The sequence below is a fragment of the Brienomyrus brachyistius genome, chromosome 2 (assembly GCF_023856365.1).
Source record: "Brienomyrus brachyistius isolate T26 chromosome 2, BBRACH_0.4, whole genome shotgun sequence".
Lineage (NCBI taxonomy): Eukaryota > Metazoa > Chordata > Actinopteri > Osteoglossiformes > Mormyridae > Brienomyrus > Brienomyrus brachyistius.
Genome location: NC_064534.1, coordinates 1409282 through 1423813, shown reverse-complemented (window position 1 = coordinate 1423813; position 14532 = coordinate 1409282). Strand labels below are relative to the sequence as shown.

The 14532-nt window shown below is 46.9% G+C and overlaps 1 protein-coding gene and 1 long non-coding RNA gene across 4 annotated transcripts in view; both read left to right on the top strand.

Annotated features, from left to right (window-relative positions):
* Window positions 1–14532, top strand: part of bicdl1 (BICD family like cargo adaptor 1) — a 34653-nt gene that overhangs the window by 4460 nt on the left and 15661 nt on the right. The gene's annotated exons all lie outside the window — the stretch shown is intronic.
* On the top strand, window positions 11520–13415 carry LOC125728527 (uncharacterized). The gene is made up of 3 exons (XR_007389167.1): window positions 11520–11948; window positions 12059–12113; window positions 12774–13415. It is a non-coding gene; the product is annotated as an uncharacterized LOC125728527 (long non-coding RNA).

Below are 14532 nucleotides of genomic sequence, written 5' to 3'. Positions count from 1 at the left end.
ACTCTGGGTAGTAGTGTGAAAGTGTGGACTGTAAATGAGCCTGAGGGATAAGTAAGAGTGGGGCTGCCTGGCCAAGGTCTCTCATCTCCTCCAGGTCCTCTGCTTTCGTAATAGAAAGCGAAGTGTCAGTCGTGTTTAAGGTTGAGGAGAATCGGGACAGAGGAGACTGAGGAAGATCTCACAGAGCAAAGCACTCTGGGAAACAGGAGCAGGGCAGCCTCAGCAGAACAGCCGCTCCTTTATGCAGATGTGGTTTCATAAAAGAGGTCATATTGTAAGAAGAAAAAGAAAGATTGATCCGATGAGCTTAAATGCTGTCAAAAGAGAAAGGAGAAGGGAAAGTGGGACGCAATCATATAAGTGAGTGAAACCCAGGGATGGAACATAAATGCATTTGAAGATGGCAGATGCGGTACCCTGGAGAAGCAGTTGATCTTGCTGGAGGTTTCCATCAGCATAATGATGGTGGATGTTTGCTGTGAGAAAGTGGAGCAGGGATGGGGATTGGCAGCACAGGGGCGGGAACCAATAACAGCAGGGCAGGGACCGACGACAGCGGGGTAAGGGGACGGCGATGAGGAGGGGTACCGACGGTGTTATACACAGGCACCTGTTGGATACAGAGATACCTGTTGGGTGACATTATACTGAGAGCCATGGGCAGCAGCTGAGCATCACAGTGTACCTCTGCAGTTCAGGTGACGGCGGTACAGTCTTACAGGCTGATTTATGCTTCCGTGTGGAACCGATACCGTAGCCACAGTCTATGTCGTAGCCTGACGAGCACCTCCTCAGAAATGCGATGCAGACCGCAAGAACTGTGATTGGGCCACTTGGATTTGCATTGGTGCTTCAGTGTGATAGTTTTATGTGATTTCCCCATTTTGGGAGCAGCAGAACTCCAGCTCTGAATCAGTTAGTGGCCGAGGGATGCTGCAGCCCTGGGGCACCTCAGAGCTGCAGCTCCGGCTGCATGCACGTCCTGCGTGGATGCGGGGGCGCAGCAGAGCTGCAGCTCCGGCTGCCTGCACGTCCTGCGTGGATGCGGGGGCGCAGCAGAGCTGCAACTCCGGCTGCCTGCACGTCCTGCGTGGATGCGGGGGCGCAGCAGAGCTGCAGCTCCGGCTGCCTGCACGTCCTGCGTGGATGCGGGGGCGCAGCAGAGTTGCAGCTCTGGCTGCCTGCACATCCTGCATGGATGTGGAGCTGCTTTGTCTGGCAACTTGACAGGAACATCCCAAACTAACAAGACCTTAGAACTAGTTAACTATCAACACCCCTCCCCCCTCCCCCCCCCGCCTCAGAAGCCAGGGCCGATGATGCAGTAACATGGCCATGAGGAAATGCTTCTTGACATGTACGTCCTGGGGCAGGGAACAATCAGGTGATTTACTCATCTGGACCTAAGTACGAATAATATAAAGTGGCTTCAGTTTTGTCCCTGTGCCACAGCCAAGCGGGGGCAAGTCCTCCCAGCCGTGGATGGAGCTGTTGCTGGTCTTTGGTCTGTGCTGGCTGCTGGCTGCTGCTGCCGCTCACTGAATGTAAACCCGGCAAAAACCCAAAGAACAGGAGATACTATGATACAAGAACTGCTCAGGCCTTCAGGGGAAGGAGAGGATCCTTCCATAGAGACATCAGCGGACGTGAGCTTCCCTGATGCTGAGGCTGGCCTCACTGCCCAGGTCCTGCTCCGCTTCGGTCAAAGCTGATGGCTGCAATCCCTGCTCAGCTTCTATTCTCGAGACTAAATCATATCTGTGGCAGAAACTGTGAAGACAGAGTCTGGCGGGAAGGCAGCTTTCACACATGCAGATGTTGTGAGATGTTTCGCTGCTTAGCTCAGCTTCAGTCCAAATCGAGGTGTGAAACTCGAGAGTGTTTATGACCAGTATGTTATTTAGAAAGAGGCAAGGCTCCGGATTTAGAACAGACATGTTATGGATGAATATATTGTATGGAAAAGGCGTTTGGGGACGCGTGTCTGCAGTAAGACCTCCATGCTGGGGATGGGCTTATCTCTGGTGGCCTGGCATTGGCCCAGGGTCCCGCTGGGCACCACTGCAGTATTTGATAAACCACCTGGAGAACCTTGCCAAGAAAGACTTTGAGATGGATGGGCGGTGCCTCTGCTGGACACTCATCAAACTGTATCCTCTTCTCAAGAAATGCAAGTCAGTAAATGCTACCAGAAGGCGAACTGGGAGCTATCCGTCAGCGTCACTGCTCCCAGTCTCCTGTTCCTGTTTACCCAGGAGATATGGCCTTATAGAAACCAGAAATAAATCTTTGTGCACCTTTGCTCCTTTCTGGTGGAAGGTTATCAGGGGCTTAATCCAGTGTGTCCCAGACGAAGTTGGGTCAGATGTCCGACCCAGAGCCCTGAGGCTTGTGTGTATCTTTTCAGGCTGGTGGGCAAGTGAAGTTCAACAAATCAGAATAAACCGGACAACACAAATCCATATGATTAGGCCACGTGGTGGTATGAGGGGCGGGTCAATGCAGAGGGACTGCTGCTTATGACAATGGGAACAACAGGGGTGGCGTGTAGCCCAGCAGGTTAGGGCTCTGCGTCCGTGTCCAGAAGGTAATAGGATCAAATCCTGTGATTAAATCTGTGTTGAGCCCTTGAGCAACATCCTTAATCCTGTTCTGGCTGCTGACTAACCCTGCATGTCTCTGTTTTGAAGTTGGTATGCAAACGCTTCCCGGTTTCCCACTGTGGATGAACAAAGCACTGCTGTTTCTGAAAGAGGAAGGGGCACATCCAGCTCTGAGAGAGCAGAATGAGTCCATCGTGCTGCAGAATGAGAGAGAATTAAATACATCCAAAATGAAGGACTAGGACAACTCATATTGTGATTTACAAAATTGTTTACACTTGAAAGGGCAGCACAAAACACACGGCCTGCCGTACACACCCCATCCTCCCCAGGAGACTGCTAGTACAGCCTCCCTCCAGTCATGTACGGTTTATGTAACCACTGCTCCCCCGCCCCAAACAGCCAAACACGCCCATGCTGTGGGCACATGCACGGCAAGGAGAGCTGAGGAGCAAACGAGGCCCGGAAGCGTGACACAGCAGTGGCTTTGATCCACACAGTGACAAGTCACAGTCATTCCAGCCATCGTCTCTCTCTTCAAAGTAAAACCCTGTTTTCCAAAACTGCTGTGTTGACGCTTTGAAGATTAAAGTAACGGTGACAATGCAGTTCAGAGGCAAGCGACTGTACGCTGGGGGGGCATGGGGTCGTCTTTGGGGGCCCCCGCAGATGGACGGCCATGTCTGTGCCGGACTGGAGCCTGTAATGCTGGATTAAGGTGATGTGCAGAGGAGCTTGGGGGGGCATGGGATCCAATCACATGCACAGCATCCTGAGCCGCAATAACTTTGCGGAGCCTGGAATTTGAACCGGGGACCTCCTGACCACAGGCACAGCATCCTGAGCTGCAATCACTCTGCTGAGCCTGGAATTTGAACCGGGGACCTCCTGACCACAGGCACAGCATCCTGAGCCGCAATAACTTTGCGGAGCCTGGAATTTGAACCGGGGACCTCCTGACCACAGGCACAGCATCCTGAGCTGCAATCACTCTGCTGAGCCTGGAATTTGAACCGGGGACCTCCTGACCACAGGCACAGCATCCTGAGCTGCAATCATTCTGCTGAGCCTGGAATTTGAACCGGGGACCTCCTGACCACAGGCACAGCATCCTGAGCCGCAATAACTTTGCGGAGCCTGGAATTTGAACCGGGGACCTCCTGACCACAGGCACAGCATCCTGAGCTGCAATCACTCTGCTGAGCCTGGAATTTGAACCGGGGACCTCCTGACCACAAGCACAGCATCCTGAGCTGCAATCACTCTGCTGAGCCTGGAATTTGAACTGGGGACCTCCTGACCACAGGCACAGCATCCTGAGCTGCAATCACTCTGCTGAGCCTGGAATTTGAACCGGTGATCACACACAGGCCGTCAGTGAGGGAGAAACAGGAACATCGTTTGAGCAACATAAGAAATGCAGGGGGAGGAGTGAAAGAGCAGGGGTGTTTGGGCGCCACCAAAAACACACTCATTATGGCCGGGTCACTGAAGCAGCTCCGACTGGGATTGTAGTTGCAGCAGCTTTCTCACAGAGCAGTGGGATGGAAGGCGGTGAGCTAATGAAAGGCGTAACCGCTGGATTCAGCTCCCCGGGGCAGCCTGCCCGCTTCACAGCACTCTCTGCTTCTTTATGCTGCTTATTTCACTTCTTGTTTTCTCATATTTCGCCGTATTTCAGGATGACAGTAGTTCACAGACTGACGTGAGGTTGAACAGGGAGAGGAGGACAGCAAAAAGCCTGCAGGAGCATGGTCCCCATTCTCGCCAGTTACCATGACAACCCTTGTGAGAATAAATCCAAATGAGTAACCATGGGAACGTATCCTCCTGCTGCACGGCACTGTACTGGCTGTCTACACACACGGAACTACAGGCAAATGCACATGGCCAGGCAGGCTGTGCCACCATCGTCTGCAGGAGGATTCTTGCTGGAAACACAAGCAAAGTCAGAAAGGGCCCCATAAGCAATAAGCTCACCACAAGCTTCCGTCCTGGTGCAGCTATTGGTCACACAGATACTCCAGATGGCCCAGTGAGTGGCTTCTCATTTACAAGTGAAAGGATGATGCTGCTAACTCGGGAAAACAGCGCCGCACATATCTGATGCCACTGAAAACAAAAAGGCTCTTATCAATACAAGAGTGTTTCTTATGTAACATCTTTCATAAGGCTCATTCCCACCGCTGAACTTTTTTCAGGAATCAAAACTTTTTTCAGGAACAAGGAACCTGTTACATTCCCACTGCAGGAACTCGGCCCAATTGTAGTTCCTTGGAGGTAGCTGCAGAACCTTCTTTTTAGTCTGTACTGAAGGTAGTCTGCACTAAATGTAAGTGAACAAACATGAAGGCCATTTAAACTTGGGGTACATTAAATCCAACAGGTTATCCGGCTAAGCAAGAAATCCTGCTTTTTTGAAACAGATTGCTAAATGGCTTTTCAACCTGCTGTACTGGAACATGGTTAACTCGTGTGTGACATCATTCCCAGCTTCCGAATTCCGAGGGAACCATTCCTTTGAATCACTGAGACAGACTGGCCACTTGAGAAGCTGTTGCTGGTCTTCCCCTGGGCTGCTTGCTGTCTGTCCTGTTCCTTCTATTTTTGTTCTGTAGGGTCTTCTACTCAGGGCAGCGCTGGTCTCAGAGCTCGCTGGTCTCAGAGCTCGCTGGTCTCAGAGCTCGCTGGTCTCAGAGCTCGCTGGTCTCAGAGCTCGCTGGTCTCAGAGCTCGCTGGACTCAGAGCTCGCTGGACTCAGAGCTCGCTGGACTCAGAGCTCGCTGGACTCAGAGCTCGCTGGACTCAGAGCTCGCTGGTCTCAGAGCTCGCTGGTCTCAGAGCTCGCTGGTCTCAGGAGTCAGCGGCCTGATCCCTGAACCTCATTGCAAACTGATTCTTTGAAGTTTTCTGGCCTACATCATATGAAGCTACTATTCTTTTGAACACAAAGAAAAAAATAATGACTGTGATATCTGCAGGTGTTATGAATATATTTAGCACTTATTATAAACGGTCCCTCAGTCAGATATTTTAATGCGCGGCTTTTTTGCAGAGCGGTCGACACGGATCCTCCCAGGGAAATGGGAGCAGTAAAATCCCGTTTCCCTCCGCATGGAGGAAGCAGAATCTGCCTTTCCAGCTCCCAGAAAGTGACATCATGCTCTCTCATTGCCGTGTTCCCGTGACAGGATCCGCCCACGCTTACGAAGTATCTGGCTCTCAGACAGTAGCCAGAGATACACGGGTCCAATATGAACGCTGGTCTGGTCCAAGGACATGTCTGAGACCGTAGCTTTCCTCTGAGTAGTCAGGGTCACAGAATATTTATGGTGACACATCAAATTATGCCATTTGTCTTGTGCAGCTGTGGATGTTGATGACGTCTACACATGTGTCACAGGGTTGGTTAGTAGTAATTAATGTAGCTGAATCTGACATATTGGGCTTTTTTTTTTACCTGGCAAGCTGCTTGCTGATTAATGAGTTCAGATGGGATTACTGAACACCCTCTAACATAACCTGCTTTAATACAGCAGCAGAAAATAAGCTAACCAAGGGGATATCGCTGGGTTGGCCAAAGGGGGTAGATTAGAGTAATGCCATGTTTTATTTGTTACCCTAGCTGGTAGGTGTTTGGTCTGTAGGGGGCACTGTGCCATTAGCAGGGCGGAGTGACAGGCTGAGCTCAGGCCTGCCTGGTTATTCCGGGCAGTGAGTTCCTGACCTCACATTAGCGTAATTAGATTAATCCAGACTTACTTGTGATCCCTCCCGTCCGCCCACTCTGCCGCTCAGCCGCAGAGACCAGTGCCTCATCCGCTGTGCCTCCCTGAGCTCACGGCTTCCTGTCAGACAATTTGTGGCACGTTAGGCAGCCTCAGTGACAAGAATATGCCCATATAAATGCAGACTCAACCCCTACGCGATGCACCAAAAACAGCCGTGCCGAATAAGTAAGCCATCCACCCACTTACACCATTTGTTTGTGGATCTTCAGGATTATTTGTAAATAAGTTTCTTTTGAAATTCAGCCACACATATGCAAATAACAACTCATGGCCTAAGGAGACATCCTCCCAGCCTAAATATAAGCTTGGTTCTTACTTGATAATGGTTTAAGTAAATAATCAAATGTTAAATGGATACATTATGGCTAGGGGGCTGACGCTAAGGGCAGGTAATAACACTGTACGTTACGGCTAGGGGGCTGACGCTAAGGGCAGGTAATAACACTGTACGTTACGGCTAGGGGCCTGACGCTAAGGGCAGGTAATAACACTGTATGTTACGGCTAGGGGGCTGACGCTAAGGGCAGGTAATAACACTGTACATTACGGCTAGGGGCCTGATGCTAAGGGCAGGTAATAACACTGTACATTACGGCTAGGGGGCTGACGCTAAAGGCAGGTAATAACACTGTACATTACGGCTAGGGGGCTGACGCTAAAGGCAGGTAATAACACTGTACATTACGGCTAGGGGCCTGATGCTAAGTGCAGGTAATAACACTGTACATTACGGCTAGGGGGCTGACGCTAAAGGCAGGTAATAACACTGTATGTTACGGCTAGGGGCCTGACGCTAAGGACAGGTAATAACACTGCACATTACGGCTAGGGGGCTGACGCTAAAGGCAGGTAATAACACTGTACATTACGGCTAGGGGCCTGATGCTAAGGGCAGGTAATAACACTGTACATTACGGCTAGGGGGCTGACGCTAAAGGCAGGTAATAACACTGTATGTTACGGCTAGGGGGCTGACGCTAAAGGCAGGTAATAACACTGTATGTTACGGCTAGGGGGCTGACGCTAAAGGCAGGTAATAACACTGTACATTATGGCTAGGGGCCTGATGCTAAGGGCAGGTAATAACACTGTACATTACGGCTAGGGGGCTGACGCTAAAGGCAGGTAATAACACTGTATGTTACAGCTAGGGGCCTGACGCTAAGGGCAGGTAATAACACTGTATGTTACAGCTAGGGGCCTGACGCTAAGGGCAGGTAATGACACTGTATGTTACGGCTAGGGGGCAGACGCTAAGGGCAGGTAATGACACTGTATGTTACGGCTAGGGGCCAGACGCTAAGGGCAGGTAATGACACTGTATGTTACGGCTAGGGGCCTGACGCTAAGGGCAGGTAATGACACTGTATGTTACAGCTAGGGGCCTGACGCTAAGGGCAGGTAATAACACTGTATGTTACGGCTAGGGGCCTGACGCTAAGGGCAGGTAATAACACTGTATGTTACGGCTAGGGGCCTGACGCTAAGGGCAGGTAATAACACTGTATGTTACGGCTAGGGGCCTGACGCTAAGGGTAATGAGGACAGGAGACCAACCTTTAAGTGAGTGTGTGCATGCAGACATGAGCAGCACACGTATGCCACAGTGAAATCCTGCCCCTGTGTCCATACAGTGTGACCGGGGATCGTAACCTGGAAACTGGGAACTGGGAAAACAAAAAAAATTCCCATCACATTGAAATGTATACACAGTGACTCGAATTACAGGTTTTGAATATATTTCATATCCATTCATAATGCCCTGTAACTTGTTTAAAGGTACAGCACTGAGGCTTGACCCTTGCCCTGTAGCTCTGTCCCATTGTATTTAGCAGTGGCATTTAACACCACTCAAACCACAGTTTTTGGGGGCCCCCTGCTGGCCACAGATAGTCACTACAAAGTATCCTTTTTAAGGGGGGCCCAGAAATGGCAAACCTACCCTTAAGTGTATTAGAGTCACTTAATCCATAACAAAAAGAGGGGCTCAGGCTGCAGCCCCTTCTGCGTTTGGGATGCCCGTAGCTTTACGGAATTAGGGTCCGGTGTGGCACCCTGCAGTGTAATACATAGCAGGACGCAGTAACATCAGCATCGTGAGTCATACTCCCTAAGTGCAGCTCCACATGAATAATTGGTCCTTCTCTAATACAGGCCACATTTTTATATTTAGTTATTGATTTTCCCTTTACAGTTTTTAAATGATTTAAATAAGGAGAATTTTTAATTATGCCTACAATCAATGTAATGTGAAGCAATTAACTTTTTACCGTCACACTGACCCGGAAATGTGTCATTTCCCCACTCAACACACTGTTTTGCCTCAGTGATCTATATTGAATGGATCGAGTCAATCAGGATTCCAGCGTTGCTATGGCAATTACTGTTCATGTGACGCACAGCTTCCTGTCTTGTATATTGTAATGAAAGGGTATTGCTGTCACATGCGCTAGGAGATATGCAGAGATGGCATGATTCAGCACTAACCAATCAGCATGCATGACAGTTCAACAGTTTGTCTGCACTGCAATGTGGAGGGAGGATGCACTGAGGAAGACTGAGAGTCCTACTTCAATGATGTAACAAGGCCCTGAAATATTTAGCAGAATGAATGAGAATATAAATGAAACAACTGTAGCTGGAGTAATTATGATAATTTGAGATGTTTATCGGGAGCCTTTGATTTCTGTGTATTCATATGTGCTCAGCTGAGATTCTGCTCATGTTTAGTGGGTTATTTAAATGCAGCATCTCTGTGCCTATTCTGCTTCGTGAAACTGAGCTTAGTCAGTGTACTATCCAATCTCCTATACTGCTTCGTAAAACTGAGCTTAGTCAGTGTACCATCCAAACTCCTATACTGCTTCATAAAACTGAGCTTAGTCAGTGTACTATCCAAACTCCTATACTGCTTCATAAAACTGAGCTTAGTCAGTGTACTATCCAATCTCCTATACTGCTTCGTAAAACTGAGCTTAGTCAGTGTACCATCCAAACTCCTATACTGCTTCATAAAACTGAGCTTAGTCAGTGTACTATCCAAACTCCTATACTGCTTCATAAAACTGAGCTTAGTCAGTGTGCTATCCAAACTCCTATACTGCTTCGTTAAAACTGAGCTTAGTCAGTGTACTATCCAATCTCCTATACTGCTTCGTGAACCTGAGCTTAGTCAGTGTACTATCCAAACTCCTATACTGCTTCGTAAAACTGAGCTTAGTCAGTGTACTATCCAAACTCCTATACTGCTTCGTGAACCTGAGCTTAGTCAGTGTACTATCCAAACTCCTATACTGCTTCGTAAAACTGAGCTTAGTCAGTGTACCATCCAAACTCCTATACTGCTTCGTGAAACTGAGCTTAGTCAGTGTACTATCCAATCTCCTATACTGCTTCGTAAAACTGAGCTTAGTCAGTGTACCATCCAAACTCCTATACTGCTTCATAAAACTGAGCTTAGTCAGTGTACTATCCAAACTCCTATACTGCTTCATAAAACTGAGCTTAGTCAGTGTGCTATCCAAACTCCTATACTGCTTCGTTAAAACTGAGCTTAGTCAGTGTACTATCCAAACTCCTATACTGCTTCGTAAAACTGAGCTTAGTCAGTGTACCATCCAAACTCCTATACTGCTTCGTAAAACTGAGCTTAGTCACTGTACTATCCAATCTCCTATACTGCTTCGTAAAACTGAGCTTAGTCAGTGTACTATCCAAACTTCTATACTGCTTCCTAAAACTGAGCTTAGTCAGTGTACTATTCAATCTCCCATACTGCTTCATTACCCTTAGCGTAAGGCTCAGTAAGGGTGTCCAGTTATGGATTTCACATCAAAAACTCTCAGGCTCTCAGCTGATTAGGGACCCAGTGAGTTATCCCTCCTACTTCCAAAGAAAAGAGAGCAATGGGGCTGGCGGGCTGGGGGCAGGGAGCTGGAGGAGGCCAGGGGTGCCGTGGGGCAGATTGTGCCCCCATACAGCAGAGGCTCTGCCGCCAGGCCAGCACCATCTATAGAAGCTGTACCACAGCTGTCTGACAGCTAAACAGGCTGGGGTGCTGGTTTCATGCCTCTGTGTAAGGAAAACATCAAAAAGAGGCGTCACCTCCTCCCTCTGCTCCGGGCTGATCTGTCAGGGGGAGCTGTGGCAGGCTCGAGAGTCAGATCCAGCGTAATCACCCTGGCTGACTCTGCAGCAGGCAGTGCCACCGTTTCGGACCCTAATGAAAGAGAGACCAAATGTAGCTCACATATATTTGGGCTTTTACATTACTTTTTTTTTTTTTTTTTTTTACAGATTTCTATAAATGTCGGATAAACTCACAGTTATTCAATTAAAAAAGACAAATTTTTGAAAAAAACTGCCTCCTATTAGTCCTGCAAGACACGTCCAGCATTTGACTGAGGGAACCAGAAAAAGCAGTGAAAGACCACATGCTGCTCTGCTGAGGATCAGGCTGTGGTTTCAGCTCCAGATGTACAGTATAGACTGTATTTCTGTCCTGTCTCCACCTAATATATTTTCTCATGTTTCCATACTTGTCTGTTGGCCACAAAAGCAGACGGTGAAGGAGGAGACTGTGGCATTCCTGGTTCCTCCCAAATTCCTCCATGATGCTCTTGATGCTCCAGATATTACCTTCCCTGTCCCAGCGAAACTCAATTCTCATCGTTGATGCTGAACTTGAGGTGGCAGGTTCCTTTTCCTGTATTCTTAAGTCTAGGGTATGCCACGCTAGGAGCTCTCGCAGAAGGGCTGAACGATTCAGAGAAAATATCCAATCACGATTTTTCCATCAGATATCGTCAGTGCAATTTGATTTGCTATATATATATATATATATATATATATATATATATTTTTTTTTTTTCTTTTTTTAATTCAAATTTCAGTTCTATATTTGGTGTGTAACAGATTTAAAACATATGATGCGGCATTACCACATGAGATACCATCAAAATATTTACTGGTCTATATTCTAATGCAAGGATGGGAATTTAAAGATATGTATTTGTTCCAACATGAATTTTTTTTTAATTAGCAGAGAACAATCAAATGTAAAACAATTATCACAAAAGCTGTGACTGTGTTAAGTTAAATAAAATAATAAAAATAAAACAATTCCAGTAAGAAAAAACAACAGGGATCCTGTAGCACATCAGTTTTAAAACTGTCGTGAGAACAGTTTTACGAAGTTATGCCTCACGCTGCTTGAACCCCTAATATTAAAACATTTCTGCAAACAATCTCTGACCATGAAATTGGTAAGTAATTCACTTATAGCTCAGCAGTGGAATCAATACTTTTTTGCACTTCAAAATGTAACATTTTCCTTGGGTTTCACGTGTTTGTTGTTTGTGGGTGGATCCGCAGTCACCTTGGGCCACTTCTGTTTGGTGAGCATGACTGACAGGTGAGGAACATGAGACTTCTGACTGGTGAAAATGACTGTCACACATTTCGATTTGAAAGTGATAAATCATTCAGCTCTATCTCGCAGGGCCCTTTTCTGGACTCTCAGATCTATAGTATGCCATGCTTGGAGCTCTCACAGGTCTCCTTTTCTGGACTCTCAGATCTATAGTATGCCATGCTAGGAGCTCTCACAGATTCCCTTTTCTGGACTCTCAGATCTATAGTACGCCATGCTTGGAGCTCTCACAGATTCCCTTTTCTGGACTCTCAGATCTATAGTATGCCATGCTTGGAGCTCTCACAGGTTTCCTTTTCTGGACTCTCAGATCTATAGTATGCCATGCTTGGAGCTCTCACAGATTCCCTTTTCTGGACTCTCAGATCTATAGTACGCCATGCTTGGAGCTCTCACAGATTCCCTTTTCTGGACTCTCAGATCTATAGTATTCCATGCTTGGAGCTCTCACAGATTCCCTTTTCTGGACTCTCAGATCTATAGTATTCCATGCTTGGAGCTCTCACAGATTCCCTTTTCTGGACTCTCAGATCTATAGTATGCCATGCTTGGAGCTCTCACAGGTTCCCTTTTCTGGACTCTCAGATCTATAGTATTCCATGCTTGGAGCTCTCACAGATTCCCTTTTCTGGACTCTCAGATCTATAGTATGCCATGCTTGGAGCTCTCACAGGTTCCCTTTTCTGGACTCTCAGATCTATAGTATGCCATGCTAGGAGCTCTCACAGGTTCCCTTTTCTGGACTCTCAGAGCTATAGTATGCCATGTTTGGAGCTCTCACAGGTTCCCTTTTCTGGACTCTCAGAGCTATAGTATGCCATGTTTGGAGCTCTCACAGGTTCCCTTTTCTGGACTCTCAGATCTATAGTATGCCATGCTTGGAGCTCTCACAGATTCCCTTTTCTGGACTCTCAGAGCTATAGTATGCCATGCTAGGAGCTCTCACAGGTTCCCTTTTCTGGACTCTCAGATCTATAGTATGCCATGCTTGGAACTCTCGCAGGTTCTCATATTTGGATACTCAGGTGTAGAGTATGCTATGTTAGCTCTCGCAGGCAGTGGCGGATCCTGGCAAGAGCAAGATAGGGAACATTGGCAATCAACTGATCGATTCACACGACCCATGGACTGACAGAGGAACATTAGGGAATCTGAGAACAGGTGAAATGAAAAGCACACAGCTCTGTCACATGGCATTCTACCACAAACTTAATGTGCTTTTTAATACTGTTATGCACTTCAGTGCCCAGTATAATAACAGAAATCATCTTCACCCAACATCTGCATTGTTTTCTTGTAAAATACTAGAGACATGCATCACCCAGCCTTGTATAGCTAGTTGCTTTAGCTGGATCATTTTGATGAAGTGCAGACTGGTTTGTTCTCCCAGGTGTTTTTAAAATAGGAAGATATTGAGAAAACCGAGCCTTCGCCTCTGTGCAGTTTATTATGGCAAAGAAACAAAAACGGAGAATATTACTTTGGGGTTCCTAAACCTCTCCAGCTACGTGAGGGTGAACCCGTAGCCTCAGCATGGTGGTATCTCAGTTTGTCTTCCTTACCCTCTAATGGTGTTTCCCTGAATATCTCAGCCAGAAATCAACATGCCTTTGGAAAGTTTTAGTGTACAGTATAACTTACTGATTACATTTGTAATATGCAACAACTGCTATTTATGAATCTCTCAAGAAAAACTATAGAATAAAGTTGCATTATACTTACATAACTAACAGTAAAAGGTCTTTAATAAAATGGTTTTATGGAACCTTCTTGCACTTTAAAAGTACTTTGGCCTCTATCTGGTTTTGTTCCATAAAGATCTAGAACGCTTTCAGTTAATGTGCACAGTTCAATGAGGCTGTATAGGAGTTTAGATAGTATAATGAGCAACCCTGTCAGTTTAATTTATTTATAGAGCACATTTCACTCTACAGCGGTCGGTCTTCCCATGCAGAGCAGCAGGTTCTATGAGGCAATACAGCCGTTTGGATAGTATACTGACCAAGCCGGTCGGTCTTCCCGTGCAGAGCAGCAGGTTCTATGAGGCAATACAGCCGTTTGGATAGTATACTGACCAAGCTGGTCGGTCTTCCTGTGCAGTGCAGCAGGTTGGCTAGGAGTTTGGATTGTACAAACCCCATTTCCAGAAAAGTTTGAACAAGTGCAGTAAAAACTAAATTCTGTAATATGTTAATTCACGTGTACCTTTAACTGACAAGAGTACAAAAAAATTTTCAACAGTTGTACTGACCAACTTAATTGTATTTTGTAAGTATGCACAAAGTTAGTATTTGATGGTTGGTTTCAATTTTGGCATGGAGAACATGAAGTTCTCCAACAAGTTGAAATGTGGACTCATCTGACACAGCACACAGTTCCAGTCTTTCGATCCATGTGAGATCTGCTCGGGCCCAGGGAACTCGCCGGCATTTCTGCATGGAGTTGATGTATGGCTTCCTCCTTGCATAATACAGTTTTAAGTTGCATTTCTGAGTGCAGCGATGGACTTTGTTAAGTGACAATGATTTTCCGAAGTACTCCCGAGCCCAGGTGGCTATATTTGTCACAGTAGCATGACAGTTTCTTAGGCAGTGCTGCCTCAGGGCTCAAAATCCATGCGCATCAACAGTGGTTTCCGAAGTTGCCCTTCATGACCTGAGATGTCTGCATTCTCTATATCTTTTCACAATATTATGTACCATAGATG